Source organism: Ranitomeya variabilis, chromosome 3 (genome assembly GCF_051348905.1).
Source record: "Ranitomeya variabilis isolate aRanVar5 chromosome 3, aRanVar5.hap1, whole genome shotgun sequence".
In the NCBI taxonomy this organism is placed as follows: Eukaryota; Metazoa; Chordata; class Amphibia; order Anura; family Dendrobatidae; genus Ranitomeya; species Ranitomeya variabilis.
Window position 1 is genome coordinate 184284561 of NC_135234.1, and position 18914 is coordinate 184303474.

Genomic DNA, 18914 nt, shown 5'->3' on the forward strand with positions numbered 1-18914 from the left:
TCTGTGATCAATTAGACCATTCTGGGAAGAACCCTGCCTCAAACTAACAATCTCTGTTAAAGGTAAAACTTGTATAATCCTGCTGTGACTGTGAGGATGTATTGATACATCCTATAACACCCTCAACATCCTCCTCACTAATACACTTGCTGTAAGAAAAGGAAGCCAATTATAGCCTGCATTTGGTAGTACTTCTGTCTGGACAATTGGTGTCAGTTGTGGTTGCCTTGCTTTTGCTGCTGCTAGTGGTTCCCACATTCTTATCAATGATATGTTTTCTTTTCTTTTGCACTACACCATTCATCCTCATTCTTTGCCATTGTTACTTTTTCTTTTACCATTCATTTTAATTAGCACTATAATTAACTTTTGACAATCTTTTCAACCTGGGCCAAAAAGGATGTAACAAGAAATAATAGGTAGGCACACATATATGAAAACGGCAGGCGGCATTGTAGGTGTCACATGCACAGTTGTCATATTGGACTAGGAAAACATGCAAAAACAGAAATGCCTATTTAAAGGGAACCTGTTGCTATAAAAATGCAGTCTAATTTGCAGGAACTATGTTACAGAGCAGGAGGAATGGAGTAGATTGATATATAGTTTTGTGAGAAAAGATTCAGTATAACTTATCTTTTATTCATTTAAAGCTATGCCAGTAGGCGATCCTATTTGCAACTGACATAATTCTTATATGGCTACAGTAATTCTATCAGTATTTGGTCAGTATTTCACATTAGTATTTGTAAGTCAAAATCAGAAGTGGGTGATAAATGCAGAAGTGGTGATGTGTTTCTATTATACTTTTTCTCTGATTGTTCCTCACATGGTTTTGGCTTACAAATACTGATGATTAGGGTTGAGCGACTTTCATTTTTTTAAGATCGAGTAGGGTTTTGGGAAACCCGATTTTGTCCAGAGTCGAGTCGAGTGCAGTCGGCCGATTATCGCTAAAAGTCGGGGATCGACCGAAACACGAAACCCAATGCAAGTCAATGGGGAAGCATAGTCGGCAGTGAGTGGAGGCCAGGAAAACACCTACAGTGCCCATTTTAATGCCAAAAACATCCATTCTTGTTTCTGAAGCTTGTCAATCTTAATTAACTTTATAATAATAGTTGGGCATAGGGAATTGGGGGTCATTTGGCAAAAGTTGTGGGGGGAGTAGGGCCGGCTCAAGTTTTTCGTGGGCCCAGGAAATGCGGACTACGTCACGGCGGTGTTGCAGGGAAAGGTAATTATTTAAAAGTTGCAAGTGCTGTGATCCTGAGCAAGCAGGGGGGGGGCCCACTCGTTCGCATTGCCACTGGCACAGGGCCCCTCAAAGTACGGCGGTGTGTTTGCATGGCGGGGGCGCCTCCCACCAGCAGCGACACTTTTGCGTACTCTGAGGGGCCCTGTGCCAGTGACGTCGCCAACGAGTATGCCCCCCCACCTGATGAAGGAACCTGCACTTTCATCTGCACCTTCCTCTTTGTCCCTGTGTAAGGTGGTATAACATGCGGGAAGGGGAACCTTACTTTCAGCAGGGACAGATTCTGGCTGTGTAGAGTACAAGGGGAATGTAGTGGTCTCGGTCAATGTACCAGCAGACTCATTTAGCAGTGGCTGGGCAATGGGCAGGATGAGGAGGAAACAGATATAGGGCCAAAGAATAAAGTAGGCTACATGCAGTTCAAAATTGGTAACAGGACTAAACAGGCGGCATTGCTTTGTTCAGTGGAGTAGCAAACCCAAGAGCAGCAGACACTGTTTCAAGGGCCTAACCACACTAGTAGGCCAAATGCAGTTTAATATCTGATAGTATAGGGCGAAAGCCAGAATGTGGAAGCTCAGCTTTGTTCAGTTGAGGACAACACCAGGGAGGGGCAGACACCTTTAGTAGGCCGGAAAAGCCTATTGCATTTTTTAAAATGGTAATTTGGAGCAGAAGGTTGAAGCTCAGCTTTATTTAGTTGAGGGCAACACCAGGGAGGGGCAGAAGCCGTTAGTAGGCCCTAACCACCATTTTTTTTTTAAAACCACTTAATGAGAGCCGGAAGGTTGAAGCTCAGCTTTATTTAGTTGAGGACAACACCAGGGAGGGGCAGAAGCCGTTAGTAGGCCCTAACCACCATTTTTTTTTTTTAAAACCACATAATGAGAGCCGGAAGGTTGAAGCTCAGCTTTATTTAGTTGAGGACAACACCAGGGAGGGGCAGAAGCCGTTAGTAGGCCCTAACCACCTTTTTTTTTTTAAAACCACATAATGAGAGCCGGAAGGTTGAAGCTCAGCTTTATTTAGTTGAGGACAACACCAGGGAGGGGCAGAAGCCGTTAGTAGGCCCTAACCACCTTTTTTTTTTTTAAAACCACATAATGAGAGCCGGAAGGTTGAAGCTCAGCTTTATTTAGTTGAGGACAACACCAGGGAGGGGCAGAAGCCGTTAGTAGGCCCTAACCACCATTTTTTTTTTTAAAACCACATAATGAGAGCCGGAAGGTTGAAGCTCAGCTTTATTTAGTTGAGGACAACACCAGGGAGGGGCAGAAGCCGTTAGTAGGCCCTAACCACCTTTTTTTTTTTTAAAACCACATAATGAGAGCCGGAAGGTTGAAGCTCAGCTTTATTTAGTTGAGGACAACACCAGGGAGGGGCAGAAGCCGTTAGTAGGCCCTAACCACCTTTTTTTTTTTTAAAACCACATAATGAGAGCCGGAAGGTTGAAGCTCAGCTTTATTTAGTTGAGGACAACACCAGGGAGGGGCAGAAGCCGTTAGTAGGCCCTAACCACCATTTTTTTTTTTAAAACCACATAATGAGAGCCGGAAGGTTGAAGCTCAGCTTTATTTAGTTGAGGACAACACCAGGGAGGGGCAGAAGCCGTTAGTAGGCCCTAACCACCATTTTTTTTTTAAAACCACATAATGAGAGCCGGAAGGTTGAAGCTCAGCTTTATTTAGTTGAGGACAACACCAGGGAGGGGCAGAAGCCGTTAGTAGGCCCTAACCACCTTTTTTTTTTTTAAAACCACATAATGAGAGCCGGAAGGTTGAAGCTCAGCTTTATTTAGTTGAGGACAACACCAGGGAGGGGCAGAAGCCGTTAGTAGGCCCTAACCACCATTTTTTTTTTTAAAACCACATAATGAGAGCCGGAAGGTTGAAGCTCAGCTTTATTTAGTTGAGGACAACACCAGGGAGGGGCAGAAGCCGTTAGTAGGCCCTAACCACCTTTTTTTTTTTTAAAACCACATAATGAGAGCCGGAAGGTTGAAGCTCAGCTTTATTTAGTTGAGGACAACACCAGGGAGGGGCACACAGACAGACTCCTTTAGTAGGCCTGAAAAGCCTATTGCATTTTTCAAAATGGTAATTTGGAGCAGAAGGTTGAAGCTCAGCTTTATTTAGTTGAGGGCAACACCAGGGAGGGGCAGAAGCCGTTAGTAGGCCCTAACCAAAGTTGAAGGCCAAATGCAGTTTAATTTCTGATACTATAGGCCGAAAGCCAGAAGGTGGAAGTTCCGATTTAGACAGTGGAGCACAATTTGAATTAGGGACTGCAGACAGACTTAGTAGGCTGTCCCCTGTGGACCATGCATCCACCACATTAACCCATTGCGCCGTAATGGACACGTAATCTTCCGTGGCCATGCCTACAGGTCCATGCGTCTGTTGTCAGGTGCACCTTTGTACTCACAGATTGCCAGAGTGCATGGACAATGCGGTCTTCTACATGCTGGTGGAGGGTTGGGATGGCTTTTCTCGCAAAAGAAGTGTCGACTGGTTAGCTTGTAGCGTGGTACAGCGTAGTCCATCATGGCCTTATTAATAGTAAATAAAATATATAACTAGGCTCTATGAACTTTTAAATAGGTTCCAGGGGTACACGGGCAGCATTGGTGTGGTCAGTGGAGGAGTATTGCAAGTAGGGGCTGCAGACAGGCTATCAAAGGCCTAAAATAACAAACAGTAGGCAGTCATGGCAGTTTTACATCGGTTACATGGATACACAGGCAGGCACTCCAGGCAGCATTGTGGTCAGTGGAGGAGTATTGCAAGTAGGGGCCGCAGACAGGCTATCAAAGGCCTAAAATAACAAACAATAGGCTCATTGCAGTTTTACAGCGGTTACATGGATAGACGGGCAGGCAGCTTGGTGGTGGTGAGTGGAGGAGTATTTAAAGTAGGGACCGCAGACAGGCTTCAAAGGCCTAACATAAGAAAATGGGCTGGCTGTAGGCACTTTATAATTGGTTCCAGGGGTACACGGGCAGCAGTGGTCTGGTCAGTGGAGGAGTATTTAAAGTAGGGACCGCAGACAGGCTTCAAAGGCCTAACATAAGAAAATGGGCTGGCTGTAGGCACTTTATAATTGGTTCCAGGGGTACACGGGCAGCAGTGGTCTGGTCAGTGGAGGAGTATTTAAAGTAGGGACCGCAGACAGGCTATCAAAGGCCTAACATAACAAACAATAGGCTCATGGCAGTTTCACAGCGGTTACATGGATACACGGGCAGGCAGCTTGGTGGTGAGTGGAGGAGTATTTAAAGTAGGGACCGCACACAGGCTATCAAAGGCCTAAAATAACAAACAATAGGCTCATGGCAGTTTCACAGCGGTTACATGGATACACGGGCAGGCAGCTTGGTGGTGAGTGGAGGAGTATTTAAAGTAGGGACCGCACACAGGCTATCAAAGGCCTAAAATAACAAACAATAGGCTCATGGCAGTTTCACAGCGGTTACATGGATACACGGGCAGGCAGCTTGGTGGTGGTGAGTGGAGGAGTATTTAAAGTAGGGACCGCAGACAGGCTTCAAAGGCCTAACATAAGAAAATGGGCTGGCTGTAGGCACTTTATAATTGGTTCCAGGGGTACACGGGCAGCAGTGGTCTGGTCAGTGGAGGAGTATTTAAAGTAGGGACCGCAGACAGGCTATCAAAGGCCTAACATAACAAACAATAGGCTCATGATGGCAGTTTCACAGCGGTTACATGGATACACGGGCAGGCAGCTTGGTGGTGAGTGGAGGAGTATTTAAAGTAGGGACCGCAGACAGGCTATCAAAGGCCTAACATAAGAAAATGGGCTGGCTGTAGGCACTTTATAATTGGTTCCAGGGGTACACGGGCAGCAGTGGTCTGGTCAGTGGAGGAGTATTTAAAGTAGGGACCGCAGACAGGCTATCAAAGGCCTAACATAACAAACAATAGGCTCATGATGGCAGTTTCACAGCGGTTACATGGATACACGGGCAGGCAGCTTGGTGGTGAGTGGAGGAGTATTTAAAGTAGGGACCGCAGACAGGCTATCAAAGGCCTAAAATAACAAACAATAGGCTCATGGCAGTTTCACAGCGGTTACATGGATACACGGGCAGGCAGCTTGGTGGTGGTGAGTGGAGGAGTATTTAAAGTAGGGACCGCAGACAGGCTTCAAAGGCCTAACATAAGAAAATGGGCTGGCTGTAGGCACTTTATAATTGGTTCCAGGGGTACACGGGCAGCAGTGGTCTGGTCAGTGGAGGAGTATTTAAAGTAGGGACCGCAGACAGGCTATCAAAGGCCTAAAATAACAAACAATAGGCTCATGGCAGTTTTACAGCGGTTACATGGATACACAGGCAGCTTGGTGGTGAGTGGAGGAGTATTTAAAGTAGGGACCGCAGACAGGCTATCAAAGGCCTAAAATAACAAACAATAGGCTCATGGCAGTTTCACAGCGGTTACATGGATACACGGGCAGGCAGCTTGGTGGTGGTGAGTGGAGGAGTATTTAAAGTAGGGACCGCAGAAAGGCTTCAAAGGCCTAACATAAGAAAATGGGCTGGCTGTAGGCACTTTATAATTGGTTCCAGGGGTACACGGGCAGCAGTGGTCTGGTCAGTGGAGGAGTATTTAAAGTAGGGACCGCAGACAGGCTTCAAAGGCCTAACATAACAAACAATAGGCTCATGGCAGTTTCACAGCGGTTACATGGATACACGGGCAGGCAGCTTGGTGGTCAGTGGAGGAGTATTTAAAGTAGGGACCGCAGACAGGCTATCAAAGGCCTAAAATAACAAACAATAGGCTCATGGCAGTTTTACAGCGGTTACATGGATACACAGGCAGCTTGGTGGTGAGTGGAGGAGTAGTGCAAGGAGTGTCTGTCCCAGTACTCCCAAAATATAAATAGATGTTAATGTCTCGCAAAACAACCAAAACAAAAAAAAAAGGTGGCATACTTAGGTACAGGGGTGGGCTCATCTACTGAGTTTCTGACATTGTAATTTGGCAGTAACTATTTAATGGTGCCAATATAGGACACAGACACAGACTACTTTAAGTTGCATCATAGATGTCTACAAATTTGTATTGTCAGTGCCAGACATTGAATGATGTCAGCGAATAGACTAAAGATTGGTGGAGCTGTGCGACATAATTTTGCACGTGGTAGAGCACATTTTGAGCTGGGGTAGGGGGGAACTCTCTTGAGGCCGGCGGGACCGCCCCAGGGCCCCTCATGTTACAACGGTGTGTCTGACGTTGGGTGCGCACCACCACCGCCAGAGACACTACATTGTACTATGAGGGACCCAGTAGCAATGCCGTCAACCAAAAGCGAGCACACCCACCTCTTCAGACAAACAGCAGTCTCACGGGTGCTTGCGCCAAGTCGCGATACCACGGCCCCGTGTGGGGAGTTTTGCCATTTAGGGAGGTGTAAACATGTCGTATGCTGTACAATCAGCTGCAGCAAATTAGACATTAGAAAAGTAATTCACAGGCAAGAGCTTTTCATAGGAAAGCTAGGTGTCGGCCGGGCAAGGTGGGGCAAAAGATTTCGAAATCCAGTTGTGGTTCATTTTAATGAATGTTAGATCGTCAACATTTTGGGTAGCCAGACGAGTCCTTTTTTCGGTTAATATTGAACCTGCAGCACTGAATACTCTTTCTGATAGGACACTTGCTGCCGGGCAAGCAAGCTCCTGCAATGCATATTCTGCCAATTCTGGCCAGGTGTCTAATTTGGAGGCCCAGTAATCAAATGGGAATGACGGTTGAGGGAGAACATCGATAAGGGATGAAAAATAGTTAGTAACCATACTGGACAAATGTTGTCTCCTGTCACTTTCAATTGATGCAGCAGTACCTGTCCTGTCTGCGGTCATAGCAAAATCACTCCACAACCTGGTCAGAAAACCCCTCTGTCCAACGCCACTTCTGATGTGTGCACCCCTAACACTCCTAGTCTGCTGCCCCCTGGAGCTTGTGTGAGAACGATCACGTGCGCTGTGTGCTGGGAATGCCTGAAGCAAACGGTCAACAAGAGTTGATTGTTTGGTTGCTAATATTAGTTCCAAGTTCTCATGTGGCATAATATTTTGCAATTTGCCTTTATAGCGTGGATCAAGGAGGCAGGCCAACCAGTAATCGTCATCGTTCATCATTTTCGTAATGCGTGTGTCCCTTTTTAGGATACGTAAGGCATAATCCGCCATGTGGGCCAAAGTTCCAGTTGTCAAATCTCCGGTTGTGATTGGTTGAGGGGCAGTTGCAGGCAAATCTACGTCACTTGTGTCCCTCAAAAAACCAGAACCCGGCCGTGACACGCAACCAATTTCCTGTGCCCCCGTGAAAGTTTCCGCATTAAAAATATACTCATCCCCATCATCCTCCTCGTCCTCCACCTCCTCTTCGCCCGCTACCTCGTCCTGTACACTGCCCTGACCAGACAATGGCTGACTGTCATCAAGGCTTCCCTCTTCCTCTGGTGCAGACGCCTGCTCCTTTATGTGCGTCAAACTTTGCATCAGCAGACGCATTAGGGGGATGCTCATGCTTATTACGGCGTTGTCTGCACTAACCAGCCGTGTGCATTCCTCAAAACACTGAAGGACTTGACACATGTCTTGTATCTTCGACCACTGCACACCTGACAACTCCATGTCTGCCATCCTACTGCCTGCCCGTGTATCCTCCCACAAATAAATAACAGCACGCCTCTGTTCGCACAGTCTCTGAAGCATGTGCAGTGTTGAGTTCCACCTTGTTGCAACGTCTATGATTAGGCGATGCTGGGGAAGGTTCAAAGACCGCTGATAGGTCTGCATACGGCTGGCGTGTACAGGCGAACGTCGGATATGTGAGCAAAGTGCACGCACTTTGAGGAGCAGGTCGGAGAACCCAGGATAAGTTTTCAATAAGCACTGCACCACCAGGTTTAAGGTGTGAGCCAGGCAAGGAATGTGTTTCAGTTGGGAAAGGGAGATGGCAGCCATGAAATTCCTTCCGTTATCACTCACTACCTTGCCTGCCTCAAGATCTACTGTGCCCAGCCACGACTGCGTTTCTTGTTGCAAGAACTCGGACAGAACTTCCGCGGTGTGTCTGTTGTCGCCCAAACACTTCATAGCCAATACAGCCTGCTGACGCTTGGCAGTAGCTGGCCCATAATGGGACAACTGGTGTGCAACAGTGTCATCTGCCGATGGAGTGGTTGGCCGACTGCGTTCTGTGGAAGAGCTGTAGCTTCTGCAGGAGGACGAGGAGGAGGAGGAGGGGGTGCGAACGCCTACAGCCAACTGTTTCCTAGACCGTGGGCTAGGCACAACTGTCCCTAAATTGATGTCGCCTGTGGACCCTGCATCCACCACATTCACCCAGTGTGCCGTGATGGACACATAACGTCCCTGGCCATGCCTACTGGTCCATGCATCTGTAGTCAGGTGCACCTTTGTACTCACAGATTGCCTAAGTGCATGGACGATGCGCTGTTTAACATGCTGGTGCAGGGCTGGGATGGCTTTTCTGGAAAAAAAGTGTCGACTAGGTAGCTCGTATCGTGGTTCAGCGTACTCCATCAGGGCTTTAAAAGCTTCGCTTTCAACTAAACGGTAGGGCATCATCTCTAACGAGATTAGTCTAGCTATGTGGGCGTTAAAACCCTGTGTACGCGGATGCGAGGATAAGTACTTCCTTTTTCTAACCAGAGTCTCATGTAGGGTGAGCTGGACTGGAGAGCAGGAGATCGTGGAACTTTCGGGTGTGCCGGTGTACATGGCAGACTGACAGACGGTTGGAGACGGTATTGTTTCCGCCGGTGCCCTAGATGCAATATTTCCTCCTACTAAACTGGTGATTCCCTGACCCTGACTGCTTTTGGCTGGCAAAGAAACCTGCACAGATACTGCCGGTGGTGTGGAAAATGGTGGCCTTACAGTGACGGAAGGGATGTTGCGTTGCTGACTAGCTTCATTGGCCGAGGGTGCTACAACCTTAAGGGACGTTTGGTAGTTAGTCCAGGCTTGAAAATGCATGGTGGTTAAGTGTCTATGCATGCAACTAGTATTTAGACTTTTCAGATTCTGACCTCTGCTTAAGCTAGTTGAACATTTTTGACAGATGACTTTGCGCTGATCAGTTGGATGTTGTTTAAAAAAATGCCAGACTGCACTCTTCCTAGACTCGGATCCCTTTTCAGGGATTGCAGACTGAGCTTTAACCGGATGGCCACGCTGTCCTCCAACAGGTTTTGGCTTTGACACGCGTTTTGGGCCAGATACGGGCCCGGCAGATGGAACCTGTTGCGATGTTGATGCCTGCTGCGGCCCCTCCTCCACCTCCGCTTCTGAACTACTGCCGCCTGCACCCTGTTCCCCCAATGGCTGCCAATCGGGGTCAATAACTGGGTCATCTATTACCTCCTCTTCGAGCTCGTGTGCAACTTCGTCTGTGTCACTGTGTCGGTCGGTGGTATAGCGTTCGTGGCGGGGCAACATAGTCTCATCAGGGTCTGATTGTGGATCTGTACCCTGAGAGGGCAATGTGGTGGTCTGAGTCAAAGGAGCAGCATAGTACTCTGGCTGTGGCTGTGCATCAGTGCACTCCATGTCAGAATCTACTTGTAATGGGCATGGCCTGTTAAATGTTTCACTTTCTAAGCCAGGGACGGTATGTGTAAAGAGCTCCATGGAGTGACCCGTTGTGTCGCCTGCTGCATCCTTCTCTCTTGTTGTAGTTTTTGCTGAGGAGGACAAGGAAGCGACTTGTCCCTGACCGTGAACATCCACAAGCGACGCGCTGCTTTTACATTTACCAGTTTCGGAAGAGGAGGCAAAAGAGCTAGAGGCTGAGTCTGCAATGTAAGCCAAAACTTGCTGTTGCTGCTCAGCCTTTAAAAGCGGTTTTCCTACTCCCAGAAAAGAGAGCGTTCGAGGCCTTGTGTAGCCTGACGACGAAACTGGCTCCACAGCTCCAGACTTAGGTGGAATATTTTTATCCCCACGACCACCTGATGCTCCACTACCACTACCATCATTACCAGCTGACAATGAACGCCCACGACGACCTCTTGCACCAGACTTCCTCATTGTTTAAAAATCGTAACCAAACTAACTTTATTTGTTGCTGTCAAACAACTTACACGGTGAGCTATAACTTCAGTATGATTTCAATATCCCTTAACAGGTTGGTGAGACCACAAGGAAAATCAGGCACAATGTTACACACTCTGTTTTCTGTGACACCAAATCACAGAGATGACACACACGCAGGACTGTCACTCAAGCACTAATGTCAATATTAATCTCCCACCTAATTTATTTTTTTTTTTTTCTCTGTGAGACTTTAGAAACCAAATAATATTTAAAAAAAAAACAAAAAAACAAGGCTTTCTATGGCCCACTGAATGAGAGATGGCACGCACAGGAGTGGCACACAAGCCCTGACTGAGGCCAATATTTTTCTCCCACTGATTGATGTAGTGTTTTTGTGTTGAGGTTGATTTTAAAACACAAATGAAGGAAAAAAATAAAAAGGCTTTCTATGGCCCACAATTAGAGAGAGAGGTGGCACACCCAGGAGTCAAGACTGGCACACAAGCTGAAATGGCAATATTACTCTCCCACTGTTTTTTTATGTATTTTTTTTTTTTATTTTCAGGGAGACTTTAGAAACCAAATAATATTAAAAAAACCAAAAAATAAATAGGCTTTCTATGGCCCACTGAATGAAAGGGAGAGAGGTGGCACACCCAGGAGTCAAGACTGGCACACAAGCTGAAAGGGCAATATTACTCTCCCACTGTTTTTTTATGTATTTTTTTTTTTTATTTTCAGGGAGACTTTAGAAACCAAATAATATTAAAAAAAAACAAAAAAACAAGGCTTTCTATGGCCCACTGAATGAGAGGGAGAGAGGTGGCACACCCAGGAGTCAAGACTGGCACACAAGCTGAAATGGCAATATTACTCTCCCACTGTTTTTTTATGTATTTTTTTTTTTTATTTTCAGGGAGACTTTAGAAACCAAATAATATTAAAAAAACCAAAAAATAAATAGGCTTTCTATGGCCCACTGAATGAAAGGGAGAGAGGTGGCACACCCAGGAGTCAAGACTGGCACACAAGCTGAAAGGGCAATATTACTCTCCCACTGTTTTTTTATGTATTTTTTTTTTTTATTTTCAGGGAGACTTTAGAAACCAAATAATATTAAAAAAACCAAAAAATAAATAGGCTTTCTATGGCCCACAATTAGAGAGAGAGGTGGCACACCCAGGAGTCAAGACTGGCACACAAGCTGAAATGGCAATATTACTCTCCCACTGTTTTTTTATGTTTTTTTTTTTTATTTTCAGGGAGACTTTAGAAACCAAATAATATTAAAAAAAAAACAAAAAAACAAGGCTTTCTATGGCCCACTGAATGAGAGGGAGAGAGGTGGCACACCCAGGAGTCAAGACTGGCACACAAGCTGAAATGGCAATATTACTCTCCCACTGTTTTTTTATGTATTTTTTTTTTTTTATTTTCAGGGAGACTTTAGAAACCAAATAATATTAAAAAAACCAAAAAATAAATAGGCTTTCTATGGCCCACTGAATGAAAGGGAGAGAGGTGGCACACCCAGGAGTCAAGACTGGCACACAAGCTGAAAGGGCAATATTACTCTCCCACTGTTTTTTTATGTATTTTTTTTTTTTATTTTCAGGGAGACTTTAGAAACCAAATAATATTAAAAAAACCAAAAAATAAATAGGCTTTCTATGGCCCACAATTAGAGAGAGAGGTGGCACACCCAGGAGTCAAGACTGGCACACAAGCTGAAATGGCAATATTACTCTCCCACTGTTTTTTTATGTTTTTTTTTTTTATTTTCAGGGAGACTTTAGAAACCAAATAATATTAAAAAAAAAACAAAAAAACAAGGCTTTCTATGGCCCACTGAATGAGAGGGAGAGAGGTGGCACACCCAGGAGTCAAGACTGGCACACAAGCTGAAATGGCAATATTACTCTCCCACTGTTTTTTTATGTATTTTTTTTTTTTATTTTCAGGGAGACTTTAGAAACCAAATAATATTAAAAAAACCAAAAAATAAATAGGCTTTCTATGGCCCACTGAATGAAAGGGAGAGAGGTGGCACACCCAGGAGTCAAGACTGGCACACAAGCTGAAAGGGCAATATTACTCTCCCACTGTTTTTTTATGTTTTTTTTTTTTTTTCAGGGAGACTTTAGAAACCAAATAATATTAAAAAAAAAAAAAAAAAAAAAAAAATAGGCTTGCTATAGCCCACTGAATGAGAGATAGCACACACAGCAGTGGCACACAAGCCCTGACTGAGGCCAATATTTTTCTCCCACTGATTGATGTAGTGTTTTTGTGTTGAGGTAGATTTTAGAACACAAATCACGGAAAAAATAAATAGGCTTTCTATGGCCCACTGAATGAAAGGGAGAGAGGTGGCACACCCAGGAGTCAAGACTGGCACACAAGCTGAAAGGGCAATATTACTCTCCCACTGTTTTTTTATGTATTTTTTGTTTTTTCAGGGAGACTTTAGAAACCCAATAATATTTAAAAAAAAAAATAAATAGGCTTTCTATGGCCCACTGAATGAGAGGGAGAGAGGTGGCACACCCAGGAGTCAAGACTGGCACACAAGCTGAAAGGGCAATATTATTCTCCCACTGTTTTTTTAGTTTTTTTTTTTTTTTTTCAGGGAGAATTAGAAACCAAATAATATTAAAAAAAAAAAAAAAAAATAGGCTTGCTATAGCCCACTGAATGAGAGATAGCACACACAGCAGTGGCACACAAGCCCTGACTGAGGCCAATATTTTTCTCCCACTGATTGATGTACTGTTTTTGTGTTGAGGTAGATTTTAGAACACAAATCACGGAAAAAATAAATAGGCTTTCTATGGCCCACTCAGTGAGAGATGGCACACACAGGGATGGCACTGTAGCAGAAATGCCAATCTTAATCTCCCACAAAAAAAAAAAACAAAAAAAAAAAAAAAACTGTCCTACAATTACTATCTCCCTGCAGTAATGTAAGCCAGGTATGGCAGGCAGCAATAGGAGTGGACTGATGCACAAATTAAATAAAAAGTGTGGAAAAACAGAAAAGATAGCTGTGCAGAAAGGAAGGAACAAGAGGATATGTGCTTTGAAAAAAGCAGTTGGTTTCCACAGTGGCGTACACACAGCAATACAGCTATCACGGAGCCTTCTAGGGCAGCCCAATGAGCTACAGCGCTGAGGGGAAAAAAAAAAAAAAATAGCTTCCACAGTCCCTGCACACCGAAGGTGGTGTTGGACAGTGGAAATCGCTGCAGCACAAGCGGTTTGGTGGTTAGTGGACCCTGCCTAACGCTCTCCCTGCTTCTGATGAAGCGGCAGCAACCTGTCCCTAAGCTCAGATCAGCAGCAGTAAGATGGCGGTCGGCGGGAACGCCCCTTTATAGCCCCTGTGACGCCGCAGACAGCAAGCCAATCACTGCAATGCCCTTCTCTAAGATGGTGGGGACCAGGATCTATGTCATCACGCTGCCCACACTCTGCGTTCACCTTCATTGGCTGAGAAATGGCGCTTTTCGCGTCATTGAAACGCGACTTTGGCGCGAAAGTCGCGTACCGCATGGCCGACAAGCACAGGGGTCGGATCGGGTTTCATGAGACGCCGACTTAGCCAAAAGTCGGCGACTTTTGAAAATGATCGACCCGTTTCGCTCAACCCTACTGATGATACATACTGACCAAATACTGAGAGTGTTACCATAGCCTTAAGAGTGTATATAGAGATGGCTGTCGGTCACTGATAGTACCACCCACTGGACAAAAAAAGATGATTAAATGAATAAAACACAGGTCATACTATGTCTTTTCTCACAAAATAATATATCAGTCCACTCAGCTAACCCTGATGCCTGCAAATTGGACTACATTTTCATGGTAACATTGTCATGCGGGCACGGTTTGTAGTCACATTGAAGTTCCAAAAAGGCAACCACTAACAGACTTGATGCAAGCTACTCTGTTTCCCAGGGCCGAGGGGTTGACCTGGCCTTCACATTTTAACCCCTATAGAGTGGACTTAAACAGGGGTCCTTGGCAAAGGCCACAGAGTCAGCGGCTGTTTGGTGACACAAGCTGCCATAAAAGATAGTCAAGTAGCCAGGTCAGATCCAGGTCACATCAGGAACAAAATTGTAAGACAAGAGGATATTCTAAATTCATGCCAAGGTCAGAAAACAGTAGGAATCAAGAAAACAACAGAAGCTGGAACTACAGCGCAAGTTAGGTAGCAAGGCTAATTTACTGGCAGTGCAAATCAGAGACCCAGGGGTTTTAGTAGCAGACAGCCTCTCCCAAGGCTCTCAAAAAAGAATAATAAAAAAAACAGACAATTAATTCCATAGCTCCCTGATCTAGCACCACCACAAGTCCCAGGAATGAAACCAGACTAATGCTGTCACGCATGACCCACAACAAAGGTTTTATGCCATCAAGAGGCTAAAGCAGGAACAAACTGGACAGGAGCTGAAACAAGGTTACTAACATGTTACATTTAAATGTCTACATTTTTCTTCTCTTTTCGTTTTATTTTTTTTAACAAAACTCTCTTCCCAAAATAAAATTTTAAGAATTACATGTCCATGTAGGTTCATGTTCAAAAAACCAACATCTGCAGGTGGGTGCTGTGCTAGTGTGGCATGTATGGATGTAAAATTTGATTATTAAAATAAACATGCAAAAATAAATTGTTTGTGGCATTCACACTTTGTGAGATAGACAGTTACAGTTAAATGTCTGGACTTTGGGGAGTTATCTTTTTGTATTTTGTATTCTGCTCTCACTAAAATGATTGCACCAAAATTGCAAAAACTCAATACAGTTCAAAGTGACAATCAAGTAAGCCATCTCTGACTGACACTGATTTCATTTTATTTTTACAAAAGTTATGTGCTGCCTTGCTGTTGCTTTCTAGTGCATAAAGAATGGGAAAAAAATGCAACAGGACAGATGTCAACTACACCATATCACAGGAAGCCTCTGTGAAGGGATAAATATGCCCTGTTAGTCATTTTAGGCAATATTTTAATATATGCATTACAAGTCAGTAGTTCATATAAAACAGCCATAAGTTACAAAGTTAACGATAATCCAATAATTAAAGCAAAAAAATTGATGAACCTTGCTCGTAAGAACTTACAATCTACATTGAGGGGGGGTGACACAAAGTAAAGATGCTTATTTGCAATGATGGTCCAGCCATCTTGAGGAAATGGCTAGGTGGGTAGAGATTTTGCAGTTCATTTTTGGAGAATAAGATGCCATTTATGGAGATTTAGTCTATGTTTTGTGTTCAAAAAGCAATGTCAGATAGGTTGATGTAATAATTACATTAACAGATGGTAGTAAGAGGTTGGTACGAGGATGGCTTTCATTATGGCTTTCATTTATGTGTTGTGCTTTCATTTTTACATCTGCAATTAGTAACTATAACTAGTTTATTGTACCTTATTTTTTACCTTTGTTAAATCTGTTTTAGGGTTTGTGCACACAGTTACGTTTTTCGTGTGGATTCTAAATGGGATCTTTCTGAATAAGCACTCAGTAAATGTTAAAAATAATACAACTATAGACTGCAATTTCAAAATGACTTGCTATGCATATATTCAGTTTTGTGTAAGTTCTTTTACCTGCTTCAGGCCTTGAAAGCCATGAAGCAGCTTTAAAAACTGACCTGACCATTCCTTCAGGGCAAACACTGCAGGCATTTTCCTGAGACGTTTTCTGCTTCTTTAAAAACAATGCGGGTATGTCAGCATCCAGAAGTTGTTCTGTGCAAATACCTTTAAAGTTCACTCAACATGGTAGCTTTTCTTAAGTCAAGTGCAAATTTGGTGCAATTTTACATGTGTCCTTTTAACCTCGGCAAAATTTGCCACAATCTGGAGAAAAAACAATCAAACTGAATAATAAAAATTGTTCAGTGTCTACTTTTTATCAAAAATGCTAATTGTAGATCTTGATTTCTAAGTACGCAGAATGCAAATATTTGAGGCAATGTGCACTTCATTCTGAGACATGGATCATTTCAACTTCACATTGTTTTGTATTTCAATAATCTCACTTTGCAGTATATATATAGCACTAAAGTATTGTATTTGATGAACAGATTAGTAAATCAGTTCCTGTACACTTTATATATTTGTGTGCTGATATAATTTATGCTCTGCTGAGTGCTATTCATCCAAATGCTTTCATAGTGTGACTATTGTAGCAGCCATTCACATTGCCAGCATTACATATTCTAATGCTTTTTACATTTTACTTGATGTTTTGTATTGTAGGAGAACAAAAGGGATTTTTCTCTTTTAATGGGTACTTTATATTTGGACTTACTTTGAGATGACAGGGACAAACTCCTCTCAAAATTATTAATCACAATCAAAGTCAAAGTTATATTTTTACACTCTATGATGTAAATGAGAGAAACAATAAATACATTCAATTTCTTCATACAGAGTTTCATAGAAGGTTTATTTCATAGTAATGATACAGGAAAGATAAATAGCTTGGTATTGTGTTAGCCAGTAGATAGAAAGATATTTAGAATTGAGAGTCCTCAGTGGTTGATACCTTTTAATGGCTAACTGAAAAGATGGTAACAAATTGCAAGCTTTTGAGACTACATACAGTATGTCTCTTCATCAGGCATTGACTAAAGCAAATTCAGGTGTAAACATCTAAACTGTTACAGTGAACATGCCAAATATTTGCATGATAAAGTTTCTGCAAATGGATGACTCTTTACAGAATATAAAATTTGAGGAAACAGAATGGTTAGAGGAAATGGGGATAAGAAACAGTGACCCTATATGTAATTTCAATTTGATGGTGTTTTGATAATACAAAGTAATACTTGATAATACATAATTAACTGAAAAATAAACCCAACAACTAGTGTTTTCAAAATAAGGTATATCATAGTTTAGGAAAATACCAATTACAGGATTGTGCATTTGCTTGCACACATTACATTCATTCAGAACCATGGACAGCTCTGCCCAGCTAAACTTCCACTGTGAAATGAAAAAACATTTAGAATTAAGAGTCCTCAGTGGTTGATACCTTTTAATGGGTAACTGAAAAGATGGTAACAAATTGCAAGCTTTTGAGACTACTTCGGTCTCTTCATCAGGCACAGACTAAAGAAATTCTGAAGAATCACATATTTATACACAACACAGCACAGAACTGTCATTATGGGAGAGTGATAAGTGATAAACAGTTGTGTCCATAAATATTGGAAAGTTCCTAGATTAGGCGTGAATGTTTTATGGTCCTCTGATTGGGGTCTGGTTCTGTTCTTATTCCTGCACTAAGTGTGTCAAAGGTCGTCATAAGTTTCTACTCCCAGATTCTCCTGTCTCTCTGAGATTTGAAGCTACCTTTCAATACAAGTAATTTCAGGTCCATGGTGCTATGATCAGGCATACAAAAATGTTTGGCCACAGGTAGATCCATTCTTTTTTCTTTTATTGTATGGCGGTGAGAATTTATCCTTGTTCTCAGTTTTTGCCCTGTCTCCCCAACATACAGACCCCCAGTTGGACATTTAGTACAAATAATTAAGTACACCACATTAGATGTGATGCAGCTGAAGGTACCTGGGATCTTGTAGTCCTGAAGAAAATTGAGGATCTTTATCTTGTCCATGGTCATTATAAATGGACAGGTTTTACATTTTTTCTGGTTGCAAGGAAAGGTTCCTGCAACTGTTGGAGAGAACAGGGAGCTTCTGACTATGATGCTTCTTAGATTTGGGGGCTGCCTAAAACACAGTAGTGGGGGGTCTGGAAAAATGGATTGTAAGAGGGCATCTTTTTGTAGTAAGGGTTGTAATTTCTGTTCAGCTCCCCTTAGCACCTCCAGATTTTGATTGTAGGTAACTACTTGAGGTATCCGGTTATTTTCATCTTTAGCTTTGTAATATAGAAGGTGATTCCTTGATATTCTGGTGGCTCTTGTGATCTGGTTTTCAATTGTTCTTGGATGGTAGCCCTGATTCAAAAAGGTCTTTCTGAGGTGACCAAGGTGTTCATCCCTATCCATGGGGTTGGAACATACAGTACAGACCAAAAGTTTGGACATACCTTCTCATTTAAAGATTTTTCTGTATTTTCTTGACTATGAAAATTGTACATTCACACTGAAGGCATCAAAACTATGAATTAACACATGTGGAATTATACACTTAACAAAAAAGTGTGAAACATCTGAAAATATGTCTTATATTCTAGGTTCTTCAAAGTAGCCACCTTTTGCTTTGATGACTGCTTTGCACACTCTTGGCATTCTCTTGATGAGCTTCAAGAGGTATGGTCTTCCAACAATCTTGAAGGAGTTCCCAGAGATGCTTAGCACTTGAACCTAGAATATAAGACATAATTTCAGTTGTTTCACACTTTTTTGTTAAGTATATCATTCCACATGTGTTAATTCATAGTTTTGATGCCTTCAGAGTGAATGTACAATTTTCATTGTCATGAAAATACAGAAAAATCTTTAAATGAGAAGGTGTGTCCAAACTTTTGGTCTGTACTGTATATGACTGTATCTAATGGATTGGCTGTAGACAATAGAGTT